The following is a 13,127-nucleotide window of genomic DNA, read 5'->3' on the forward strand; positions in this document are numbered from 1 at the left end:
GAAGGCTGGAACGGTTCTTCTTCTTAGAGCCACGACTCAACGACCAACTCCAGGTTCTCCAGGTTCTCCTGCTGGGTTCTAGAGGTTCTCCAGGTTCTCCTGCTGGGTTCTAGAGGTTCTCCGGGTTCTCCTGCTGGGTTCTCCAGGTTCTCCTGCTGGGTTCTCCAGGTTCTCCAGGTTGTCCTGCTGGGTTCTAAAGGTTCTCCAGGTTCTCCTGCTGGGTTCTAGAGGTTCTCCGGGTTCTCCTTCTGGGTTCTCCAGGTTCTCCTGCTGGGTTCTCCAGGTTCTCCAGGTTCTCCTGCTGGGTTCTAGAGGTTCTCCAGGTTCTCCAGGTTCTCCTGCTGGATTCTCCAGGTTCTCCAGGTTCTTCTGATGGGTTCTAGAGGTCTTCAGCTTCCTCCCACAATCCAGAAACATGCTGAGGTTGATTGATGATTCTAAATTGTCTGTAGGTGTGAATGTGAGTGTGAATGTGTGTCTGTATATGTAGCCCTGTGACAGACTGGTGACCTGTCCAGCTGAACCTTCACCCTAAGTTGCCCTCACAAACCTAATGAGGATTAAGCACCGTATCGATAATGGGATGGATGGATGGATGGATGGATGGATGGATGGATGGAATTGGGGGACATTTGGGCTTCCAAATATCTGACAAAATCAACCTTCTGCTCTCCAGGTTTCTGCTCCACAGTGATCAATAATAGGTATTGATTGTCTCATTTTATTCCATGTTTCTGTGTTGTTGCTAACCCTACTCTAATCCATGCTAATGTGATCTTTTCTCAGCAGTAGAAGCTAGATATTTAGCTAGCTGTTACTGCTGACCACTGATGGAAACAGTCCAAAGAATGAGTCTGATCCTGATAATATGAGGTAGAGAGAGACGTTTCAATCAAGGCTGACAAGGATGAAAAGATGGGAAAATAGAAGAGAGGACATAGCTTTGATCTACACATTCTGTAGGAACACTGATGGGAGGGATGGAAACGACAGAAAGAAGACATAAAGTGGACAGAATGAGACAGAAAATGACACAAACATCATCACCAGGTTCTGCTAACATGTTGTGGACATGTTCCATGAATAATAATGATTATTTAAAATATTATGTTGATTAAAAATGTTCCACAATTACAGACATGATGAAAAAATAAAAAGCAGAGAAAGTAATTTAAATGAGATTGTAACTGTTTTATCAGAGATCCAGTTTGGTCAGTCAGATGGACAAGAGAAAAATGGGATTTTAGGGACTCCAGACTTATTGGGGATTTAAAATATTTCAAACATTCTTTTCTCCCTAGTTTTTATAGATTTGGTCTTAAGAACATTTACACACTACTGATGTTTTAGGGTTTTAACAAATGGATTATGGGATGGAAAAACGTCCTCCCAGCTCTGAATGATCCAAACCTCATTATTTCCTGACTCGTGTCCGCACGTTCTTTCCTCCTTCTTCCCTCTAACAGGGAGTCTGATATGATGACAAACGGTTAAATCCAGCGGCTGAATTATTGACTGAACCAAAATGTGAGGACAGAATTCCTGAGGACCAGAGTTGAGTGGAAGCCGCTCTGCTCTCTAATTGGCCCCCCGCCCACCGCCTGCTTCTTGGCAGCCCCGTGTCGAGTGTTAGCAGCACTGATGAACTCCACCGCACGCTTAAGTGCTCCCGTAATTAAAGCTAACAGAGATTGTCAAGATAACAACAATACGCCGCATAAATTCAAGAGACTTAAACTACACCTCTGGCCGTGCTGCTTAATTGCGTGTCTTGGAATCGTCCTAACCTGAGAGGTTGTTTCTGTTCTTTTTCTAGGCCTCTCACCTGAAGAGACAGCTGACTCTGTGGCTCTGCAGAGGATATGCAAATGAAGAGGAGATGGAGTTTATCATCCAGAAACTCCTCGGCTCAGAGATGGAACAATAAGTGACAGTGGGTTGAAGTCAGGAGGAGAGAATCTGCAGTATTTGTGAAATGAAAGTCAGAATAATGAGACCTGTGTCTGAGGCCCCAATTCTGCAATTAGGACGAGTGTGACGAGCTGGATGGTCGTTCACATTCATCCCCTCAGATTCTGTCACCTCAACACATCAGCTTTTGCTTTTATTCTAAATATCCAGGCAGGTGGTGTTTAAATACAAGAGACAAAACGACAAAAACTAGACACAAAACGACAAAATCAGGACAGAAAATGACAAAAACAGACTGAAACAACAGCAATGGGACATGAAATGAAAAAACAAGACAGAAAATGACACAAACGAGACCAAAACTACAAAAACGAGACATAAGATGACAGAAAGGAGAACACATCAGCGCTTGTTTGCATTTCTTCTAAATATCCCGGCTGATGGTGTTTAAATCGACACCTCCTGTCTGCTGGAGGTGGAGGTGGAGGAGATCATCTGAAGCTGAGGCTGTTTTGACATAATGCTGTCTGGATTAACTTGTTGTCACATAATGAGGAAATGTTGTAATGAACATCTGCTGAGTCCAAACTCTTCTCCTGTTTGCTGGAACAACTTACCTTCCTCTGTTCAGTCAGCACAATCCTGTCTCAGAAAACAACACATTTTAGAGCAGATGATACCCACATACCAGAACCAGAATCCTGGACAGGGGTTGGACTCTCACCTTTTCTGGAGTTGTCCAGGATGAGAGGCTCTGGGTGGCTGTTGGGATCCTCAGAAACCCCCAGCTGAACCCTGCTTTGTTGAAGTTCTCCCTGGAGAACCAGAAGGTCTCCTGAGGATAAACTCTGACTATTGTCTGATCTTATGAACCGAACAGCAGCTCAGAGTATTTGGTCTTCTTGGAGTCTCTGGGTGGTTCCTGGAAGGGGTACCACCTGGAGACTCCATAGTTCTCCTGGAGGACTTCAGCGCTCATGATGGAGAAACCTGGAGGAGATGATTGGGAGAACAGCCTGATCTGAACCTGAGTGGTGTTCTGTTACTGGACATGTGGACCAGTCATAGACTGGTCATAACTAACACCATGATGGAGCAGAAGGTTCTCTTACCTGGTACCAGAACACCTTAGACCAAAGGTCCATGATGGACTTCATAGTCGTATCATCAGAGCTCGTGTGTCTCGGACACTTGGGTGAAGAGAGGAGCAGAGCTGTCAGCTGATCTCCACCTGGTGGTGAGATGGATCTGATGGAAGACTGATGGACAGACCTGGTAAACCCAAACATGTAGTGAGGATGAACTGGGAACATCTGGAGTAGGACCCTGTCTGTGGGTTTTAAACTCCCACCTCTGGAAGAGTTTCTCCTGCATCCTGGGGGACCTGGAGTCTGAGTGGTCCATGTTCAAAGCCTCCATTGCAGAAGCAGCTGTTAGGAGCTGTGGTCTGAAGGTCACTGGTGCCTGTCATGGTGGAAAACCCAAGAACCTGCTGATGAACACCAGTGGTGAGAGAAGCTGTCAGGCTGAAGAAGGAGGACTTCAGGGCCTGGTTAGCTCAGGGGTCTCCTGAAGCAGCTGATATCAGTTGACTAAAAGAGCTGCAGCTGCTGCAGTTGTGGAAGCTAAAACTGTGGGGTGGGAGGATTTCAGAGAGGCTATGGAGAAGGACTTTTGGTAGGACTCAAGGAGGTTCTGAGAAACTGTTGAATGTTTCAGGAAGGGAAGGCAGGGCTTTACTCAGGCTGTGTACAGTCGGGTGGAGAACTGGTGACCCGTACTGGGTACTGTGGGAGTATGGGGTACCAGGCTCTCTGATACGAGACATTCAGTCCCTGAACAACCACAGTGAGAGCTGTGTCCTCATACTCAGCACTAAGTCAGACTTGTTTCCAGTGGGTGTTGGACTCCTCCAGGGCTGTCCCTTGTCTCTTATCCTGTTTATGGTCTTCATGGATCTCAAGGATCTGCCGGGGTGAGGAGGGTGTCTGGTTTGTGGACCTCAGGATCTCTGCTTTTTGCAGATGATGTGGTTCTGTTGGTTCCTCAGACCTTCAGCAGCACTGGAGCAGTTTGCAGTTGAGTGTGAAGCGGTGGGGATGTGGATCAGAACCTCCAAGTCTGAGGTCATGGTTCTCTGATGGAAACCGGTGGATTGGTCCCTCTGGGTTGGAGGGAGTTGCTTCCCCAAGAGAAGGAGTTCAAGTTTCTCAGGATCTTATTCACCAGTGATGGGAAAATGGAGCGATAGATGGACAAGAGGATTGATGCAGCGTCAACAGTAATGAAGGCGTTGTACGGAACCATTGTGGTGAAGAAGGAGCTGAGCCTGAAGGAGAAGATCTCAGTTTACCGTCCATCTACGTTCCAACCCTCACCTATGGTCATGAGCTCTGGGTAGAGACCCAAAGAATGAGATCATGGATACAAGCGTCTGAAATTAGCTTCCTCTGTAGGGTGTCTGGGCTCAGCCTTAGAGATAGGAGGAGAAGATCAGACATCTGGAGGGAGCTCAGAGTAGAGCTGCTGATCCTTCTCCTCTAAAGGAACCAGTGGAGGTGGTTTGGACATCTGATTCTGATCCTCCAGGGAGACTTCCTTTGGAGGTTTCTGAACATGTCCTCCTGGGAGGAGACCCCGGGATAGAACCAGAACCCTCTGGAGCGATTATATATCTCATCCAGCCTGGGAACGCCTCGGGATCCTCCAGGAAGAGCTGGAAAGCGTGGCTGGGAGGAGGAACATCTGGAATGACTTGCTTCATCTGCTGCCCTCCATGACCCGACCCCAAATAAGAGGAAGAAGATGGAAGGATGGATGGATGGATGGATGGAGGATGGATGGATGGACGGATGGACGGATGGACGGATGGATGGATGGATGGATGGATGGATTGAGGTATAGAAGAGGCCATAGTAGTAGAACATTCCTTGGTCAGATGAAGATCAATGAGTCGGGCTCAGATGGAGTCCAGATGTTTGGTGTCTCCTCTGACCATGAGTACCACAGTGAAAGAACAGTCCTGACAGTAAAGCACATAGACATATGAAGTATTAAATCAATCAAAGATCAGAATCTCAGCTTCTACTGCAGGGTTTGTATTGTTAATACAGTAAATCTAAACTGTTAGTTTGTAATTTTAAATCGCAGCAAAACCTCTGCTTTTCTACCATACTGTTGTGCTGCTACTACTGCAACGTGAGAAAACGTTAAATCATTTGACTTTCAGTGAGACTCCACAGGGATGTTTTCACTCCGTTGTACCAACATCTGCTCCTCGTGGTTCTATGTTGAGAACTTTATTGTTAATTGCGAGGAAACTAACCAAACACTCATCAGACGATGTGAGGAATGAGTCCAACCAGCGCTCCATAAATAATTTAAACCATGACGGCGAATAGAAATGAATCTGTGGATGAACAGATGGACTCCAGTCATCCTGCTAGAGAAGGACATCTGTCCCAGTAAAACCAAAGACATTAATGTGTTCAACCATCAGAAACGCTGTGTCATGGTTTCACCTTAAACTTTTAATCCTTTTAGTTCAGCTGCTTTCACTTCCTATCTCATGTTTGTCCTGATTTTTCTCTGAATGATCAGTTCTCATGACAATACAGTGAATTTTTGTGACCCATTGGTTTTCTCTCTAAGACGAATCCTAAAGTTGACAAATGTTGTGTTGTCTTTGTAATTTTGTTTGTGCTTTTGTAAAAGTTGTTTCGCATCTTTTCTGGTCATTTGGTGTCTTTATGGGGTTGTTTCATCTTTTTTGGTTACATTGTGATTGCTTTGTGTTTTAGTGTATCTACAGACATATTTTAAATTTTATATAAATGTCTTCTCTCAACACCTTTAGCACTCATTCAGCCCCATATCATCATACCGCCGCCTCCGTGCTTCACTGTCAGGACTATGCCTTCACTGTGGTGGTCCTGGTCAGGTTCACAGCAAACATCTGGACTGATGGATGTTCAAGAACAAAATCTGCAAAAAAACAAACAAAAAACAAGCAAGGATGTTGTTTCAGCCGAGGTTGATGTTCACGTCCTTCACACTGTGTCTTGTTTTGGTCTTTATATTAGGATGTGCAGAGTAACTACATAAGAAGGACAGAGCTTGGATGTAAACCTGCAGGAGTGAAGAACAAAAGGTTTAACAGGTGATTTATGAGGGAGGAGCTGCTTTAATCATGGTGTATGTTGATGAGTAACAGAATGTTTCTTTGTGAAATCTCACCATGGCATGACAGAATAATCCTCTGCAGATTATTTTATCATCTGCCAACGTTTAAGCTCAAACCTCAATAAAAAGTCATTCCAGCTTTTCAATCAAATATTCTATTTGGGTCTGCGACAAATATTTGATCCTAAAATAAAATGTGACATTAATGCGCTGGGCGTCTGAATATCACCTCCAAATGTGTGTAATTAAAGTCTAAATGTCACCAGGCGAGGGTACGAGCTAACGCTAGCTCTGGACGGATATTTAACGCTTTTCCTGCAACATTCATGAAGCACTTTGACTGATTGGGTTCACAGTGAGATAAAATCCAGAATCATTTAGAGGCTGCAAAGGAAAGATGTCTGCTGGTGAAGAAAATGTGAGTGTATGGACAGTTTGTATAGAAATAAAGCAGCATAGCTCCTCAGGAGGCCGGGGTTAGAGAGCATTCAGACTTCATCTTTTGGCTCAAATCTACATTAATACTTAACGAGACCACAGAAGGGACCATTCTGGCTGAAAATATGTGCCGACGCTGGGAATCGTGCCGGATTCTTGCAGGTCTGCAGTCCTAAAACACTGTGGGTTTGTAATAACTGCAGCAATTTACATCGCTCTTTATTAATGTAGGCGCTCAGGCACCACTGACAAGAGCATCTGGAAAAAAATGAAAACATTTCTATGAATAACACAATTTATTCCATAAATGACAGAGTGTGAAATGCGATGCTTTCCATCAGAAGGAAGCTTCAGGGAGAAGCTGCATGAGGAGGCATTATCAGGCTTGTCAGCACGGCCTGTCGAAAATAAATACCATTTGCATCTTTCTTCTATTTATCATCTGTTGCTTTCTGCCCGCTGTCCTCTCTTGTTGCTGATTAAATTCCCATTAGCCATGCTCAGTGCTGGTGCTGTGGAGGAAGCTCCTGAAAGACGCTCTGAGGACGAGGCTTCAGAGAGGAGGTCGGTAATGACACGGTGGCGGCTTCCTTTCTGTTTGGAGGGGATGACAGCGTGATGGCAGCAGCAGAATGGAAAATGCAAAGAAGGAGACTCCACATGATTGAAGGGGTGGAATAGAGAGAAGATGGACGTTTCAATCGAGATGAAAACATATTTTTGCGCGTTCCATTCATGTATTAAGATGAGAGCTGCTGCTTGAGGGCGTTCAGTAGAAAATAATCCTTCAGGAAGCTTCGTGTAAGAACGCCAAGACCGCCGTTCACAGCGTAGCGTGGAGATGAAGTGGTGTTTTAATTACCCAAAGTGTCAGCGTTAGCGTGTTTAAGTTAATAAACCACGCTGCCCCGACCCTTTCTACCTTCAATAACTAAACCAACACTTTCTGGGTTGTTGGGAAATTTATTCCAAAGAAAAGGGAGAAAGAAAAACACAAACCTGGTTCCTATTGGCTGGTTGTAAATAAATGGATTTAAACCTGCACAATTTTTATTTACTGTCAGAAACCATAAATAAACCAGGAAAGAAGCAAAGCTGCATAGTAGCAGAAAAATAAGTCTTTGATTTGATTAAACGAGGAAATAATGATATCTGAAGAACTTCCAGCTGATTTTATGGACAACATACGAAACAATAACTTTATTATTACATATTAGAAATTCAGACACACAAGTAGAAAACCTGGAGGAACCTCTCAGAGTTTAAAAGGGTTCTACAAAAAAAAACCTATTTCTGGTTTTAATCTTCCTCCTGTTGTTATTTATAATTATTATCATAATAATCATTAATAATGTGGGATGTTGTTGTTTGGTCATTGTGTCTTTTTGTGGTCGTTTTGTGTCTTTCTGATCATTTTGTGTTTTCTTGTGTAATATTGTGTTTGTTTTGTTGTTTTTTGTGGTTGTTTTGTGTACTAGTGTTTCCACATGTCACGGTAGTGCAAAGACCGAGGACAGACAGAGTCAGGACAGAAAGACGGACCTCTACAGCTTCATTCACTGCAAACACAAACACACTCACGGCCCCAGCTGGCTCCGAAACCACAATTCAAGTGTGCTGAAGAGGCTGGAGAATGTAACCAATATCAGCAATTCCTGGACAAAACGAGCAGAGACTAGACTGCCGGGAACAGGACAGAACGAAGCAGTAGAACTACGTTAGAAACAGGGACGCAGCGAAGACCAGGGTCCACATGAGAACCAGTTAACTAAACACAGATTTAACAACCAAACCGAAAGCGACGCTGCTGGAGTGGAATAATCAGGGCAAAGATATGGTGAGGTCGGCTGGCAATGAAACGAAGCTGACAATTCTAAAAGGCTTAACTGGAAGCGGTTTGGGAGGGCGCTTGGTGGCGTCAGGTTGCCGTATCCACCCTCTGTCCAAGGTGAGCAGAATGGACGACCAGGTAGGAGCTGGGAAGGCGACAGGGAATGTCCAGGCGATACAACATAGTGCAACGGTCCAGCATTGAACAGAGTGAAAAGCCCTTCTTTTATGGCTGGAGGAGGAATGTAGAACTGATGACCTGAACAGAGCAAATGAGACAAACACAGGAAAGGAAAAAGAGGAAGGCCTTCCACTCAGGCAGTAGAGGTGGAGGTCATCACACCACACACGTATAAACACTTTTATTTCTATAACTATCATCTCCCAGCACCTTCAGCACTCATTCAGCTCCATGACATCATACCGCCACCTCCATGCTTCCCTGTCAGGACGCTGTTTTGGACGTCATCAGTGCAGGTCGATGATCACATGTTCTTGTTTTGGTCGTTATATGAGGACAGTAACTACATAAACTCGTGACCGTCGTACAGATGCTGCAGATGTTCCCTTTCTGGCAGCATTTGAAGCTTTCTGTGGGTATGAGCAGAGCTTCCTAACGATCTGAGTTCCCTCGGTTCCGTTAACGGCAGTGGGATTGATTAGAGCGGGAGGACGGCCCGTTGCCTCATTACTCTGGGTGTGCAGGTGTTCTCGACGCCTCGGTGCTCCTGCTGCCGTGGCAAAGAGAAGATGGAGGACAGAGACCGGCGCCTCCTCGTTCATCTCCGCCCTGGGATGGAGGTCATGCAGGAAAGGCTCTGGTTGACAGATGGAGCTGGGAGGAGAAGCAGCTCAGCCTCAAAGTGTTCCATTTGTTTTTCATGTGATGCTGACTTCTGGTTATGTAAGACCGGCTGTGTTTGATGTGACTTCATCTTGATGGAACTGTAGATGTGTGTACTGATTGCGGGGGTTATTATTCCTGTGCTTCGGCGTGTCTGAATAGCTGAAATAAGGAACATAAAAACAATGCACTCATTTTGTCAGGATGTATTTCTGTGCAGAGGGATGTGGAACATGCACGCGTGATGCAGATATAAAACGTGTCTCGCTGACATGTTGTGATGGGAATGGCTGTGGTGTGTTTCTGTTATTGCGTGGAGCACTTAGAAAACAAATCTCATCTCAGTGTGAGTCTGAAAGCTTCCTGTAGATACAGATGGAGCTGCTGCAGCACGTTTAGGAAGCAGTCAGAGTTCTGGTTCCACTCCAAAAATGCATGTTTACTCATGTAAACCCTGCTTGGATGGTAGTTTCTGCTCCTGCAGGGATTCACTTAAAGACGCTTAAAGCTCTGAGAACCTGCTGTGCATATATGAACACAAACTGGAGCTGAGAGTCCAGCAGGTGTGCTCAGAACAACAGGAAACTGGTTTCTGAGGACGTTAAGTCGTGATTTTTGAAGTTGTTTTCCATCTTTTATGGTTATTTGGTGTCTTTATGGGATTATTTGATTTTTTTTGTTGTTGTTTGTGTACTACTGCTTCCACAAACATATAATTCTAGATGTTTCTGTAAATATCATCTCCCAACACCTGTTGCACTCATTCAGCCCCGTATCATCATACCGCCACCTCCATGCTTCACTGTCAGGACTACGTATTCACTGCAGTAATTTTCATCTTTTTGGGGTCAATTAGTGCATCTTTGTGTTGTTTTTTGTCTTTTAGTGGTGATTTTGTGTAGTTGTTTTGTGCTGTAGTTTCCATGTGCTTCACTGTGAGGACGATGCCGTCTCTCCTGGTCAGGTTCTCACCAAACGTCTGGACTGATCAGGGTTCAATAATAAAATCTGCAAACAAACAAAGATGTTGCTCTTTTGTGTCATCAGTAGAGGTTGATGTTCACGTCCTTCACATTGTGTCTTGTTAAGCTCATTAAATGTCCTCTTGTGTCTATTTCTGCCCATTTTGTGTTTCCTTGTGTCATTTTATGTGTTTGTTTTGTTCATTTATTGTCTATGTGGGTGTTCTGCATCATGTTGTAGTTGTTCTGTGGTTGTTTTGTGCATTTAGTTTATCCCCAGACGTTCACTGTGCATCAATAAATATCATCTTTGCACTTTTCTTAGACGGTAGTTTGTGCTCCTGCAGGGGATTCCTTGAAGATGTTTAAAGATACACAAACCTGCTGAGCAGAAAGTGGAGTTAAGAGTCCAACAGGTGTGCTCAGAACAAGAGGAAACAAAACAATCACAAAATGACCACAAAAGATGCAAAACAACCTCAAAAATCAACACACAAAATAAAAAACAACCACCAAGATACACAAATTCACCTCATGAAGGTGAAAAGTACCACAGTGAACTCATAGTCCTGACGATGAAGCATGGAGGTGGCGGTATGATGATATGGGGCTGAATGAGTGCAAAATGTGTTGGAAGATGATATTTATAGATATATAACATTATTATGTATTTCTGTGGATACAATAAAACACACAACGATCACAGAACGACCACAGAAGATTAAAAAAAAAAGTTAAAACCTCATTAATGATTCCAGCTTTTCAATCAAATATGTATTTTGTATCTTCAGCAAACATTTGATCGTAAAATAAAACGTGACGTTAGTACGTTTGGATGTTCTTAGATGTGTGTCCTTCAGCTCCATGATGGATGCAGCTCCTCCCTCATAAATCACCTGTTCATCCTTTATTTCATGTTTACATCCATGTTCTGTCTCTCTCTCCTCACCATCCTGCATCACGCTTCTAGAAAAACTGCTACACCGAGTTTAAAAACTCCACGGGGTTCCTTTAAAGTCCTACAGCAGCTGAACACAAACGGCACATATTTGTTTTCCATTTAATTCAAAGGCGTCGTGAACAAAGAGCCACAGGTTAGCAGAGGAACCCTTGATCCAGCCGACTCTCTGCTGGGATAAAAAAAAAGGTTTAAATGTCGGATAAAGCAGGAATGGAATAAGTGCATCTGAAAAGCAGCGAGTTCAGAACGTCGTTATGAGTAAAAGCGGTTCTGTACTAAAATAAAACGAAGCGTATGGCGCCTGCAGAGGTGAACAGGAAGGTGTGAAAACAGGGAGAGCTGTGAAGATGGGAAGTGTTGACGGATCGTATCAGAGGGAGGAAATGGCCGTATTTATAGTAAACTACTGTATGTGAGCTACAACCAGGAAGATAAATAAGAAGAAATGGGCCAGAAAATACACATTTATTCCCAGTTTGGTCTCTAGAGTGGAGCTCTGATGAAACAACGTTCAGAATGAAGGTTCCTCCAACAGAAACCAGATGGTTGATTCCTCTGGATGACTTACTGCTTCAAGCAACAGAGTTTAACTAATATAGAGCAACTTTAATATAGAGCAACTTTAACTAAAATAGAGCAACTTTAACGAATATGGTGACTGGAATAAAAATGCAATGCACAAAGCAGAGTGTTCTCACTGAAAACTCTGGCTACTCGTTCACACAGCTGCTTTTGAGAAAAACTCCACCCTGGATTCAAAAATGTCCATTTTAAATGTAAGGGCCTCTCTACACTGTGTGATTTTAACAATCTTATGAGTTCACAGCTGTACAACATGAATCTAATTATCTTTGGGCAAGATATGAAGCTTGTTCTTTGCAGATGGAATGTTGAAATCGCAGCTGAATCTCAGCCTACGATCTATGTGAGTCAACGTGAACGAGCAAGAATAAAACATCATTAGCGTGCACCATCCATCCATGAAGAATAACTACCTGAAGCATAAACAGAGCTCTTACAATCACAGGGAAACTAGCCAAACATGAGACCTACAATCACAGGGAAACTAGCCAAACATGAACCCTACAATCACAGGGAAACTAGCCAAACATGAACCCTACAATCACAGGGAAACTAGCCAAATATGAGCCCTACAATCACAGAGAAACTAGCCAAACATGAGCATTAAAATCACAGGGAAACTAGCCAAACATGAACCCTACAATCACAGGGAAACTAGCCAAACATGAACCCTACAATCACAGAGAAACTAGCCAAACATGAGCATTAAAATCACAGGGAAACTAGCCAAACATGAACCCTACAATCACAGGGAAACTAGCCAAATATGAGCCCTACAATCACAGAGAAACTAGCCAAACATGAGCATTAAAATCACAGGGAAACTAGCCAAACATGAACCCTACAATCACAGGGAAACTAGCCAAACATGAACCCTACAATCACAGGGAAACTAGCCAAACATGAACCCTACAATCACAGGGAAACTAGCCAAATATGAGCCCTACAATCACAGAGAAACTAGCCAAACATGAGCATTAAAATCACAGGGAAACTAGCCAAACATGAGCCCTACAACCACAGAGAAACTAGCCAAACATGAGCCCTACAATCACAGAGAAACTAGCCAAACATGAACCCTACAACCACAGAGAAACTAGCCAAACATGAACCCTACAATCACAGGGAAACTAGCCAAACATGAGCCCTACAATCACAGAGAAACTAGCCAAACATGAACCCTACAATCACAGGGAAACGAGCCAAACATGAGCCCTACAATCACAGAGAAACTAGCCAAACATGAGCATTAAAATCACAGGGAAACTAGCCAAACATGAACCCTACAACCACATAGAAACTAGCCAAACATGAACCTACAATCACATGAAAACTAGCCAAACATGAGCCCTACAATCACAGAGAAACTAGCCAAACATGAGCATTAAAATCACAGGGAAACTAGCCAAACATGAGC

General features: G+C 43.7%; 1 protein-coding gene and 1 long non-coding RNA gene across 4 annotated transcripts in view; one reads left to right on the top strand and one right to left on the bottom strand.

Annotated features, from left to right (window-relative positions):
- The window catches only part of LOC110966412 (cystathionase (cystathionine gamma-lyase)), a 353,362-nt gene that overhangs the window by 24,638 nt on the left and 315,597 nt on the right, over positions 1–13,127 (top strand). The window lies entirely within an intron of this gene.
- The window catches only part of LOC127533553 (uncharacterized), a 138,168-nt gene that overhangs the window by 16,209 nt on the left and 108,832 nt on the right, over positions 1–13,127 (bottom strand). The gene's annotated exons all lie outside the window — the stretch shown is intronic.

The sequence above is a fragment of the Acanthochromis polyacanthus genome, chromosome 4 (genome assembly GCF_021347895.1).
Source record: "Acanthochromis polyacanthus isolate Apoly-LR-REF ecotype Palm Island chromosome 4, KAUST_Apoly_ChrSc, whole genome shotgun sequence".
Classification (NCBI taxonomy): domain Eukaryota; kingdom Metazoa; phylum Chordata; class Actinopteri; family Pomacentridae; genus Acanthochromis; species Acanthochromis polyacanthus.